This window comes from Cibotium barometz, chromosome 48 (assembly GCF_041138505.1).
Source record: "Cibotium barometz isolate CiBa-2024 chromosome 48, ASM4113850v1, whole genome shotgun sequence".
Taxonomy (NCBI): domain Eukaryota; kingdom Viridiplantae; phylum Streptophyta; class Polypodiopsida; order Cyatheales; family Cibotiaceae; genus Cibotium; species Cibotium barometz.
In genome coordinates, this window is record NC_141093.1 from 16,802,624 (window position 1) to 16,816,577 (window position 13,954).

A 13,954-nucleotide genomic window follows, 5' to 3' on the forward strand; every position below is an offset into this window, starting at 1 on the left:
TGTTACAATGTTTCAATGATATATCTCATCCTAGATTGTGTTAGCAGACATCTCCTGTCTGTATATTTAGTATTTACACCAGGGCCTCTGTTGTGGGTGTGCCCGCCTGATTCAGGTGTTTTCTCATTTTTCCCCACTCTCCCATATTTTTTCCCTATTTTTCCTCAGGTGTGGAAGGCTGTCCTGTGGTTCCTGGCTGATCCAAACACTAGCCGACTGCTGGTCTAAGTGTTCTAACATAGGCTGCTCCTGCTTCTCCACGACTCACTCTGAGTGCTGGCCAACTGGAGATAGTGCAAGTCGGGTGTCTTCAGGCTGCTGTCGGCTGCCTTTTATGCTGGCCGACTGGATCATAGGGGCTACATCTGCGTGCAATCGTCTAAAACCCACTTTAGTCAATCAATATGCCAAAGATAAGGAGCCCACTATCAGGTCACTCACCTCCCATGGAAGGAACCTCACTCACATAAACTCATCACGTGTCTTGATTGCAACAAATTTCTACTTCTTGATAAAACTACTTACAATCAAAACAAATACAAATCCAAAACATCAAACCAAGATGCTTTGTTCAAAGAAACACTTTTAAGTTCTTTAAAATATACCGCCTAGGGCAGCCAGCCAGAGAAGAAGAGCATCCTCCCCTTTTATGCGTCTTGACTCTCGCTTCCCATTTGGGGACGAGTTTGTACTTAGCCATTTTGGTTGTTTTCTCAGTAACTACTAGAAGGATCTTTCTTCTTTAAAATGTACACAGACAACACCCATCATGTGGATGTTATATAATATTGCCATTCACCAGGCCAAATCAAGAGAGGAGTCACCGTGCAACAACTCCCAATTCGGTTCTTCAGTCAAGGGCTTCTGCTGACATCACAAAACTCACACTTTCCGCTGACATCAGGATCCCCACTACAGACATTGGCTGGAAACAGGCCCTCTCCTCATAGCTTCCAAGAAATGGCCCACCTACAGCAAGTTGGGCAGTGCTCTACAAAATGAGGGTTTGAGGGCACATTCCCCGATTCTTCAGCATTGGCACACAATTCAAAGCTAGCCATGCAATCTCAACCACAGATTTGAGACTCGCTCCCTATCAAAACTCTCAACAAAAGTAAGTCTTGCAGCATTCACCAATCAGCTCACAAGTATCACACTATGTTTTGTGTTCTCTACAGCTGGCCTCCTGCAAGAAAAAGTCATGTCATTAACCATGACGATGGCCAAACAACAGCCTGGGCACACCATGTCCAAAAAGGTTGCCCTGCAAATTTACAGTTCCAGGCCAGAAATGGCTGGCCGAGGCACTCTGCCTCTCCGTTTAACATAAACATAAACGCAATGCAATATAAACAAGTTCTCTCTCCATCTTCACATGGACACAATACAACATAAACTCCTATACAACATATTAAGAAGCATCGACAACTGGCGTATGCATTACCCATTAGCTCCGGACACCCAAAAGGTCTAGGGCATCAATATTTCATCCATTAGCTCTGGGAAGACCTCTCATTGAGACCCGGAAATATAATCGATGTCTCTGTCCATTCAGAGGCGAAAATCATTGATTGGATGCCTAAGAGGCATTGGCAGAGCATCCAAAACCCATGTTTAGGGTTTACAAACCCACAGCCCCCCTCCCCCCCCCAACACTTCCGTTTTTAGGGTAAAGAGTTACATGCAAGACAACACAGAAAAGAAAACAGAAGAATCTATCAATTCCTTACTTCGTTTTATTTTTTGAAGGAAAAGAACGCCCCCAAGGGGGAGCTTAAGGAAGAAAGCCACAGGATTCCAAGGTAGCAGCAGCACAGAGAGAAGCGGCTGAAACATGAGAATCTCATACCTGATTGTTGGCGACGACGAGTCTATGGTGAATTTGCAGAAGAAGGGTGGCATCAAGAAAAATATACTGTGGAATGACAAATGAAAGAAGGTTTTAGATTTCTTTTGAATGGGACTTTAGTGTGTGCTTTTTTTTAAATATATAATTAATAAATCTTGTGTTTAAAGTAGAAAGTATACATGTTATCACCTACACACACAAGTGACGATCGCATGTTAGTGTGGAGTTCTAGTGTCACACACCAAGTTGTGGGTTGAATCTCCCCGATCGCATGTTAGTGTGGAGTTCTAGTGTCACACACCAAGTTGTGGGTTGAATCTCCCCTGTGCGACCAATGGGACTTCAATTTTGAAAACTAGGCCTATTTCAACTTCCAACAATCATTTTACATATATTATCATATATATATAGAGGAGGGGGCATGGTGTGTTTCATAGCTCTTTTATCATAGCTCTTTTATTGATGTAGCATAATCAACAAAGGGATGAGTCTTTCAAGAAAAAAATCATTGATACCCCAGCAATAAGCAAGCCTCCATCATGGCCTCCATCTCGTGGGATTCGTCTTGTTTCTTGTGTGAGGATGAAAGATGGGAATTTCTTTGTAAAATCTTGAATGAGGTTAAAAAAGAGAAGAGAGTTGAGTCTCCGAGGGTGATGTATGCCAGATTTTAAATAGTTAATATAAATAAATATTATTGGTTCCAAAAAAAAACATTGAAATAGCATAATCAACAAAGGGATCTCTCTTCCAAGAAAATAATCATTGAAATAGCATAACGTAAAAAAACCAACAAAGGGATGACTCTTCAAAAATAATCCCTTTGTTGATTTTTGTATCTTATACTATTTCAATAAAAGAATTATCAAAGCTCTCTCTCTCTCTCTCTCTCTCTCTCTCTCTCTCTCTCACACACACACACACACACACACACACACACAAACATAAACATAAAAACTATGTAAGATACACATGTAGCCTCATTGTTTAAATGCAAAATGGTAGCTACAAATGCAACATGGGCTTTGAATGTTCCAATCAACTATCTCCAAGTGATGAAATGTGGAGAGTTCGTACCTTGAAGACCAAGAAGTTTCGTAATAATAAGAAGAGGCTTCAGTTAACTGGAAGCAAAAAGGACATTGAGAAGCTCTCTGAAATTCGGGGTGATTTTGAAGAGGACAATGCATTGGGGAGTATACGACACCAAAAATGTCTCTAAATGTAAAGGTGAAATTGTATGTGGAGACCCTAGAGATGGATGCCACTTCCAAATAACGTGTTGTTTAATGAGCAAAGGCTGGATTACAAGAAGCAGAAGGAAAATGTACTCACATTGTAGACATCAACGGGAATCGAACACATGTGTCAAGGAATAGATCCTTTCAAAGTTTACAAATAGACAGCTCTATGTGCATCAAGTGGACTACTACCTTGCAGGATGTGGACTACTACCTTGCATCATGTGGACTAGTACTTTTTCGCATGGACAAGGTCCCCTTGAAGTATTGGCCGGTGACATGGATGGAGAAGGAAGTTTTTAGGTAGTACAAGAAGTGTTCCATTTAGGTAATCACCCCTATTCTTTTTTAGAAATTCAATCCATGTGCCTCCATGGGGTCCCCATGTGTGTCCCATGCTTTGATCTACAAGAAGCCCCCCACTCTTTTTTGGAAATTCAATTCATGTGCCTCCATGGGACCCATGCCCGTTCTTTGATGTCAATAAGAGGTTGGTGAATGTCTGACCAATGTGGGTGGAGTTTATGGACCTCCCCCTTTGAATTTGGCAATCATTATGTGGACTTGCTAAGTAATTAGGTAGACCACTCTTTGTTCTCGCTAATGTTACGATGGGAAAACAATCTAACAAGGTTTACATTGTTTGGGACATTGAGATCCCAACTCCTTCTAAAGTCACACCTCAACTAAGTTAAAATCGAGAACTAAGAATTAAACTACAGTTTAGCAATTTTGATGAGGCATGCTTTCAATGTGGGAGATTCTACCACTTTACTAGATATTACCATGTTTCCTTCATTTGAATGTTAATTTTGGGTGTCACATCTATAAAACCGACTTTCCACCACAAGATACATTACATGATATTTTTCTTTCTAGGATCATAAAATATCTAAGATCTCTTCAGCTTGTTTTGTTCCAAAATTTTAGATGCTCTAACAATTTCCCCATTCTCCAAATATAGAAACTTCTCTCCTCTATTACAACTAGCTTAGTAGGGACATATAATTTTTATTGAACTTTATCAAAGACAGTTAATATAGTAATTGAAACTTTCTTCTGCTTAACTTCCCCCACCATTGTCTCTTTAGGCTCATAGCTCGAACTAGAACTCAAGTCCTCATCCTTTCTTTTTTTTCACTTTGAGACATATCAGACTTTTGCTTCCACGTGGATACTTCTTGCTGAGGACAGACCTGATGCTATCAAGTATGATACTTTAGTCAACAAGCTCTTGCAAGAAGCGCAGTCTAGGCAAAACAGGGCCAGGCAGCGTGCAGTTGATCAAGCATTTATTGCTGCCCAGCAGAGCAGAGAAGAAGTGGTAAGGCAGCCCCTTCCACTGTTTCTTCTCCTATTAGTAGGTCTGCAACTTCTTCTCCTTCCACAGGTAGCAACAATAAGTCTGAGAAGGCTCTTGATAAAGGCAAGAAAAAGACCAGGTGCAACTATTGTAAGGCAAATGATCATGCCATTAAGAACTGCCCTAAGCTAAAGACTAAAGAGGCAAAGAAGAAAGAGTCAAATGCAGCCACAATAGCGGATGCTTCTACAAATGCAGATTCTGCAAATGTTGTGCAGGATACAGAATGGGCGTTTAGCGTGTATTGCCAGTATGACCCATCTGTACATGATGCATGTTTGGCAGTTTTTGTTGACTCTAATGTATGGTATTTTGACAGTGGTCCTACAAAGCACATTACCTCGCATCGTGATATGTTCACTTGTCTTGAGGCTGTCTCTAATGGGAATACTGTCACATGTGCCAATAATGCTTCTTACCCAGTGAAGGGTGTTAGTAAAATTATGCTTATTGCTACAAATGGCAGCGCTTTCACACTTTCAGATGCTTTGTATGTGCCAGGGATAAAGAAGAATCTATTGTCTGTCTCTGCGCTTGTTGCTAGACTTGGACTTGTAGTCAAATTTGTGGATGACAGATGTACTGTTCATGATTTGACTTCTGGTGATACGATTATTGCATCTGGCACCTTGTTTTGTGGGCTGTATAGGCTCAATTCTTATGACAAGTGTGTGGAAGATTCAGCAAATGCAGTTTCTGATGAAAAGGCAGTTTCAGATGAAAAACTATGGCATGCTCGTTTTGGTCATCTGAACTTTGCTAGCTTGCTGCGTTTGCAGAAATTTGATATGGTTGCTTCATTGCCCCCTCTTGAGGCACCATTGAAACATGTTTGTAAAGGCTGTATTTTGGGCAAAATGCAGCGTTCTGTGTTTCCAAAGGATGGTTCTGTGCGGGCCACTCGCAAATTGCAACTTGTACATAGTGATGTATGTGGGCCTATGCAAACTCCGTCATTTGGTAAACACTTGTACTTCGTGACTTTCATTGATGATTACTCAAGGCATGCATGGGTATATCCACTGAAGGCAAAGTCCGAAGTGTTTTTGTGCTTCAATTAGTTTTTTCTTATGGTTGAAAATGTATCCAATTGTACTGTGGGCACCCTCCGTTCTGATCGAGGGGGGGAGTACTTGTCTAAAGAGTTTGATGCATTTCTGGCTAGTCGTGGGATAAAACACCAATGTACAGTGCCGTATACCCCTCAGCAAAATGGTGTTGCTAAGAGGAAAAACAGGTCACTTATGGAGATGGCACGATGTATGGTCAAGAGCCAAGCTTTGCCACATGCGTTTTGGCTTGAGGCTGTCATGTGTGCTGCATATGTACTCAACAGGTGCATATGTACTCAACAGGTGTCCCACTAAGGCCTTGCAGTCTATTACTCCATACAAAGCTTGGCATGACAGGAAGCCTTCTATTGGTCACTTGCATGTCTTTGGTTGCTTGGCCTATGCTTTAGTGCCTGTGCAACAACGCAAAAAATTGGATGATAAGACTGTCAAATGCATTTTTGTTGGTTACAGTGCTGAGAGCAAGGGTTACAGATTGTATCATCCGCCGCCGCAGTCAAAGCGTATCTTGATTAGTTGAGATGTTGTTTTTGTGGAAGATGCTGTGCAGCCTTTGTTATCATGTACCAAAGAGACAGGTGTGAGCTCACGGGATGTATTTGATATATTGTTGCCTCTGTTTACAGGTGGGAATTCAAATGTAAGTCCTAATGAGGCAAATATTCAGCCTATGCAGATTTCAAACGACATCATAGATCAGCCTATTTCTGATGCAGATTTACAGGATGTAATTTCAGAGGATAGGGCTGAAAATGAGCAGCTAGAGGTATGCCTAAATGGCTGGTGCAAACCTTGCGTGATAGTAAAATTGATGCACCTATATCTAGTCGTACTCGTTCAGGTTTTCAGCATGCCTCTTATGCATCAGATTGTTATGCTTTGGCTGTGTCTAGTATGTGTGAAGAGGAAGAACCTCTTTCATTTGATGAGGCACAAAAATCAGAAAATTGGTTAGTTGCAATGCAAAGTGAATATGATGCTATAATGAAGAATGGTACATGGTCTTTGTGTGATTTGCCTATTGGTAAAAAGGCCATTGGATGTAAGTGGGTTTTTAAGTTGAAACGAAAGCCAGATGGCAGTGTTGATCGCTATAAGGCTAGACTTGTTGCAAAGGGTTATGCTCAAGAAAAGGGCATTGATTTTGATGAGACCTTTGCTCCCACTTGTTGTATGACTACCATTCGTAGCATTTGTGCATTGGCAGCTCATAATGGTTGGAATGTACATCAGTTGGACATAAAGACTACGTTCTTGAATGGAGATTTGCATGAGGAGGTGCATGTATCGCAGCCTCGTGGTTTTGTGTGCATTCTTGCTTCTTCCTCTCCAAGCTTTGTGTGCTTTCGTGCAACCCTAATTCCAACAAATAAGATTTCAAATATTGAGGAGAAATTGCGCAAATTTATTACTTGGCACACCATTTTGGTAAACAAGCTTTGTACATACATGTGCTAGCTTGTGCACATTTTGATTAATTTGAAAAACCTTGGTTTATCAAGCATAGACTTGAACTTAAATATTTTGTAAAGTGTGATATGTTTTAAACCCTAGCCTTAATTTATGGGCACTCTATTTTGAGCATAAGAGAGTGTCGTGCAAGAAAAGCATCTTTTTGTATTTTTTGAGGCTATATCCTAAATTAGAATAAAGTAATCCGTAAATACTCATGTGTGGGGAGAGGCTACACACATTAGGGGGGATGATTGCACCCAATCTTGGAGTCGTGCTTTGTGAGCTAAGTATTATTTTTATGTTATTTGTGTTTCACTCAATTATTAAATATATTGAGCATGTGGAATTTGATGAGTTATTTGATTGAATCAATTCTTGTAAAGTTTCTTTAAACTCTATTTTCTTATAAAATATAGATCCGTGTCAGTGGTATCATAGCTTGGATCTAGGAAGATGGAGACAAGAATTGAAATCTTAAAAGCTTGATTCAAAGGTTTTTGAAGGGTTGCACTCTATTATCCAAGGGGCATAGACAAAGGATAAAGGGGGTGACAAACCACTTTGCAGAAAACCATAAAACCACCTTCTTTTTCAAAAGTGGTTTTTCCAAATTCATAGCCTCACATTGATCCAACCGTATGGATTGAAGCATATTTTGAAGGAGGTTTGGGTCCCATAATCCAATTGCTAAACCATTAATGGAGAGAAAAATCCATAATGGAGGGTGCTCATGCTTCTACAAATCAATTTGTGGAAAAAGTGCTACACGCTTTGTAGGTTGATCTTTTTTAAATTGAAGCTTAATTACTACTAATTTCCTTCTTCATAACCCTTTCTCTCCACGTTTTGCATTCTACTGACGTTAATACCTCTCTCTCTCTCTCTCTCTCTCTCTCTCAATTGTGCAACCGGCGGGTCCCAGAGAGGAGAACCGTCGTTTCTTTAGCTTTGTAAGCTTTACAAAGCAAGGCTTTAATCTTAAGCTTTAACGCTTTAACATTAAAGGTTACATAAGCTTTAAATTTTTATTTTATAAAATCTTATCTTTAAAAACCATTCAAGGACCTCAAAGAAGAAGAGTTGTTTACTAAAAGGAAAAATTCAGCATTTTAAATTTTTAGGTTGTAGGAAATTTATAGAAGATTTCAGAAAGAATCTCTTTTTCTTTTTTGAAAATTGAAAGCCTCTTGCTATAAAATTTTTGACATCAAAGAAGTATAGGCTTTCGGCAGTAAATTCTTGGAGGACGGAATCAAGGCCAACCATTGGACAATGAATTCAACAATTCTAGAGCTAAGCTTTCCATACATTCATTTATTTATTTGCATTATTAATTTACACTTTCTTTATCTATTAAATTGCAATGGCCACTTTACCCGCACCACCCACTATGCAAGAACAAATCTTAGCACTACAAGAGCAAATTGCCAGTGAGCGAGAACTTCGATGCAAATTAGAGCATCAAGTGAAGTGTTCCAAACGCAAATGTGATTCTTCCAACTCTTCTGACTCAGATAAGAAGGAAAGTGATCATGTTAGACGCACTGTTAAAGCTACCTTGCATGCTCAAAATTCTCAGAAACTCACGAATAAGCCGAAAGGCGTTCACTTTCCAAAATTATAATGGCAAAAAGGATGCATGAGTTCTTATTGCATGGATTAGGCAACTAGATGACTATTTCTCTGACGAAAAGTTCTCAGAAAATGATAAATTAAATGTGCATGTAATCACTTGATCGAAGGTGCTGCCTTATGGCGAAAAGTTCTCAAAAAAGGATAAATCAAATGTGCCTGTAATCACTTGATCGAAGGTGCTGCCTTATGGTAGAATGTGATCAAACAGGGTGAAGGGTAAACATTGACCTCCTTCAACATGGAAAGAGTTCCAAAAACTGTTAAAGAAGTATTTTCTACCATCTCAGTACAAGGCTAAAGCACGTCAACGATGGGACACTCTATGCCAGATTAAAAAAGATAATGTCCAAGCTTATATTGACAAATTTTGGGATATTTTTTACAAGTTCAAATAATTAAGAAAGTCAAGGGAAAAGAGCAATGTAGGAAATTCATTGCTGGACTTAAGTCTACCATTAGAGCAGATGTTAATATGTTTCATCCACATGACCTTGGTTCTGCTATGGACCTCGCTTTAAATTCACATCTATATCTAGAGATTTCGAGATGCATGATAAATCTTCTTTCCCTTTTAGTACTTTTGATAAATCTAGGATGCAAAAGGGTAAAGATGTGGGTAAAGGAGATGCTCGGAAGGAAACAACAAACCCTCAAATGGTCAACCAAAGAATCGAATCTTCAGATGTTACAAATGTCACAAATAAAAACACCTCACGCAAGACTATCCTGACAAAAAGACATAAGTGGCTCGACCCAACGTTATTGAAGAAGACAACAATGATTCTTTCAAGCAAGAGGGTAACTCTGATCCCGATTATTTGGATGAATGTACGTTTTCAATTCATGCTTTATTGAAAAATTTAGGGAAAAATAAAAGGAAAAATAATTTCTATATTGCATGAAGATGGTAGCTCGCATGATTTCATTTTTGAACAAGCATTGAAAGCACTTAACCTAGATGCATATCGTACTCTAGTTACAAAGTAAAAGCTGCATTTCAAGGTGCTAAAGTACAACTGCACAAAAGAGGTTAAGGATTTAGAATTAAAAATGGGTTCACTAAAAGAAAAGAGAACATTCTTAGTAGCTCCTTTGCAAGGTGTGGATGTCATCTTAGGTATGCCATGGAGACATGAGCATAATCCCCAGATTGACTATGAAACCCATACCATGTGGTTAATAAAAGGTGACCAAGAAATTTGTCTTCAATGTTAGACCAAAGGTGAGTTAGGACCATTTTTGACCCATACTCAAGCAAAAAGTGCTTTACGGAAAAAGGAGAAGACATTTTTGTTTTTTGTCAACCAACTTACTGCCCAAGATGACTCCAACTATTATTTAATGGGATCTGAATTCTTAATCAAGACAGACCAGTAAAGCATCCGTCATTTGTTAACCCAACCATTGATTTCTGATAGACATATCAAATGGGCTTCATTTATCCAAAGTTTTCAACCCATGATTCAGTATCAACCAAGCAAAGAAAATGTTGTGACAGATGCTTTAGTGTTCACAACATTTCTCTTATTTTAAGTGAACCATTGAGTCCTATGAGAGAATCCTATGATATAGACCCAAATTTTACTGAAGTTTGGACTAAGCTTAGAGACAATAATTGGAACTCTATTGTTGATTATTCATGCCATGATGGTTATCTTTTCTTCCAAAAGAGATTATGTATTACACAACCTTTCAGACAATTCATACTCGAGGAAATGCATCAATCACCATATATGGGTTATCAAGGTGTTTCAGCTACTACAATTAATCTCTAGAAAATTCTTTTGGCCTCATCTTAAACAAGATGTAGCAAAATTTGTGGCTGAATGTTCTATTGTCAGAAAATTAAAAGCTACAAAGGTAAGACCCAAGGACTTCTTACTCCTCTACCAATTTTTAATGATACTTGGGAACAGATATCTATGGACTTTATTATAGGTTTGCCTACTACATCAAGTCATAATAATGATATGATTTGGATGATAGTTTACCGTTTAAGTAAGCACGTATATTTCTTACTTTTGACTTCTCAACAAGCTGCGAATATGTTTATCAAACAAATCTTTATATATCACAGATTGCCAAAAGTCATTGTTTCTAATAGAGACTCAAGATTTTGTAGTAACTTTTGGATCACTCTATTCTCCAACTTAGGTACTAAAGTAGATTTTTCCATCCGGAAATAAATAGACAAATTGAGGTTACTAATAGTACTATCTTGGATCTACTCAAAGCCTATGTTTCCCAACAACCTAATTCATGGGATGAGTACATTCATCTTCTCTAGTTTGCTTACAATAATACTCCTCATTCAGCTACTGGTCGAGTACCTTTCGAAACTATGTATGGAAAACCTTTTCCTATTCCGGAAATTAGACTTTTCCACAAAATCAAAGCTGTTGATCAATTCACTATCAATTTTAGTAACACTTTGAATGATGTAAAACATTCTATTGCTCATGCTCAAGAAAAATATGTTAAGAAAGCAAACGGTAACCGTAAAGCGGTATCTTTTAAAATTGGAGATTATGTACTTTTGAGAATTCAAAAGCGTTGACTTAAATTCCCAGCTGTTAAGCTTGCCCCAAGATTTTATGGACCTTTTAAGGTGATTCATAAAATTAATGATGTTGCATATAAACTTAAATTACTTCTCATTGGTAGATTCATAACTCATTTCATGTTAGCCTATTAAAACCTTTCAAGAGCACTTCCCACTCATCCAGTGTATGAAGAACTGCCTCTGTTTGAAGGTGAGGAAGAAATTTTACTTTCAGACACTATCATTGATCATCAGATTACATCAACTCGAACTAGCAAATATTTAGTGACTTTCCAAAACCATCCTCATCGATGTGAAGATGCAAGATTGCCTGAGAAATATTTTTGTGCTTTCCCTGAGATCCTTCGTTCCTTTCAACAAACCGACAATTGAGGGCAATTGCAAACTCAAGCAAGAGGGAATGTCATAGGAATATATATTTAAGTCCTCTTAAAAATATTATTCTACCCTCATATAATTTGGGGACGCTTGGATTATCTTTGCATCAAGCCAAATCATGTTAATATCATGGGTGATGGCATTATAAATATTCATACATTTGGTGGATATTGACATATGTTTGGGGCCTCCAATGTTTGTTTTAGATTGATTTGTATGGAAAGGTGATTCCTAGGTTACTTATGCCTGGCAAACATGTGTGTGGTTATGGTTTGTATGCTTATGGAATATTTGATTTACCAATTTATTGTTGGTATTTTATAGGTGAAAAGGATTCCAAAGATTGAGGAGAAATTGCACAAATTTCTTACTTGGCACACCATTTTTATAAACAAGCTTCGTATATACATGTGCTAGCTTGTGCACATTTTGATTAATTTGGAAAACCTTAGTTTATCAATCCTAGACTTGAACTTTAATATTTTGTAAAGAGTGATATGCTTTAAACCCTAGCCTTAATTTATGGGCACTCTATTTTGAGCATAAGAGAGTGTCATGCAAGAAAAGCACCTTTTTGTATTTTTTGAGACTATGGCTATAATTGGAATAAAGTAATCTGTAAATACTCATGTGTGGGGAGAAGCCACACACATAAGGGGGGATGATTGCACCCAATCTTGGAGTCGTGATTTATGAGCTAAGTATTATTTTTGTGTTATTTGTGTTTCACTCAATTATTGAATATGTTGAACATGTGGAATTTGATGAGTTATATGATTTAATCAATTCTTGTAAAGATTTTTTAAACTCTATTTTCCTATAAATTTAGATCTGTGTCATCCACCCTCTCCCCCCCTCCTTACATGTCTCAATCAGCAGGGCAGGCCATGCATGATTTTAAAACCTCCAAAGAAGAAGAGGCCAACCTTAATAGCATGGAGCTCTTTGGTGTGGTGTGACAATGGAGAGAGAATCTGGGCAATGAGATATTGCACCCACAATGAAAAGTTGTTATGGCGGCTCTTCTACAAAGTTTCTACAACACATGTTTCAAAACGAGGTAACAATACCATTAACCATATATGGTGTTTTCCTCGAGGACTAGCATTAGGGTTTAACTTCAAGTTTGATCTGATTCCAAAGCTATTAGGAAAACCTAATATTTCCTAGTGTTGACTAGGAGGCCACACTTCAAAAAAGTGTGGTGTCCTAGTCAACATTGGGTTTTTCTAATAGCTAGCACACCCACAGTGAGAAGTTTTTTTGGTGGCTCTTTGACAAAGTTCCCACAACACATGTTTCGACAAGGTAGTAATACCACTAACATATATGGTGTTTTCCTGAAGGACTAGCATTAGGGTTCACTCCAAATGTGATCCGATTCCAAGCTATTAGGAAAACCTAATATTGCCTGGTGACTAGGAGGCCACACTTCAAAAAACATACGCTATTAGAGTCTCAATGTTGTGTTGTTTTTCAACCTTTTTTACACTAGGAAATATCTCATTTAGTTCAAGGTTTAGAAGCCTTGATTTTTTCGGCTTATTGCATGGTTTCCATGTTCAAAATATTAGATATCTTTGCATTGGGTTAAGAAGTTGCTAGATCCAAGTGATTAGGAGTGGAATCTAGGTGATTAGCAAGGGTTCATAGCTCCACTTTATGTGTTTTAATTTTTACACTCTTTGTTTCGAGCATTACATTACATTAGGAAAGGAAAAATACACAAAAAACCATAAAAACAAACTTTTTAGTCATTTGTTTCCCTTCACACCCATTTAATAGGGGTAGGAACATTAAAGATATCATGATCAGTCCAAAATACCAAAGGAAATCTTGAAAAACTAGGCATAAAAGATCATAGATTTTGCTATCTAAAAGTAGATATGATTGAGAACAACAAACCTGTCGTGAGTTCTTTAACAACAAATATGGTGTTAATGAACTTGCTCACATGTTACGACACACCAAGTCTTGTTCTAGGTGAAGTCGTGTTCCAATCGTGTATGACATTCACCAACCTATATCTAGGATATTATTTTCACACCTATTTTTTTGGGGTAGTGGTCCTCATTCTTCACATCCAATCTTGTCCTTGTCAATAAAAGAAAATTCAAGCTCATTAATTGCACAACTAACCCATGTAAATCCATGGTACAATCACTTGACAAAGTGTCCTCCATCCTCATTAAATCTTGTCCTTGGCAATAAAAGAGCAATCAAACTCATTAATTGCCCAACTAACCCACATAAATCCATGGTACAATTGCATGGTCTGCCTTGACAAAGTGTCCTTTGTCCTTATCAAACATGCTCTGAGACTAGACGTCAAACCCATCCAAGTTTATTATTTGGCTCGTGCAGTGGGCAAGCCTGTTTCAAACTATTGGGTTCAAG

The 13,954-nt window shown here is 38.2% G+C and overlaps 1 protein-coding gene across 10 annotated transcripts in view; it reads right to left on the reverse strand.

Annotated features, from left to right (window-relative positions):
* The window catches only part of MLH3 (MUTL protein homolog 3), a 75,178-nt gene extending 73,219 nt beyond the window's left edge, over positions 1-1,959 (reverse strand). For 8 of the 10 annotated variants that reach the window (XM_086785547.1, XM_086785543.1, XM_086785546.1 and 5 more), the window contains exon 1: positions 1,850-1,959. The gene's annotated coding sequence lies outside the window, so the exon portion shown is untranslated. Of the gene's footprint in view, positions 1-605; positions 729-1,849 lie in introns of those variants that run through there. The other 2 variants (XM_086785538.1, XM_086785539.1) reach the window with 2 other exon arrangements.
* Between the last annotated feature and the right edge of the window lie 11,995 nt (positions 1,960-13,954).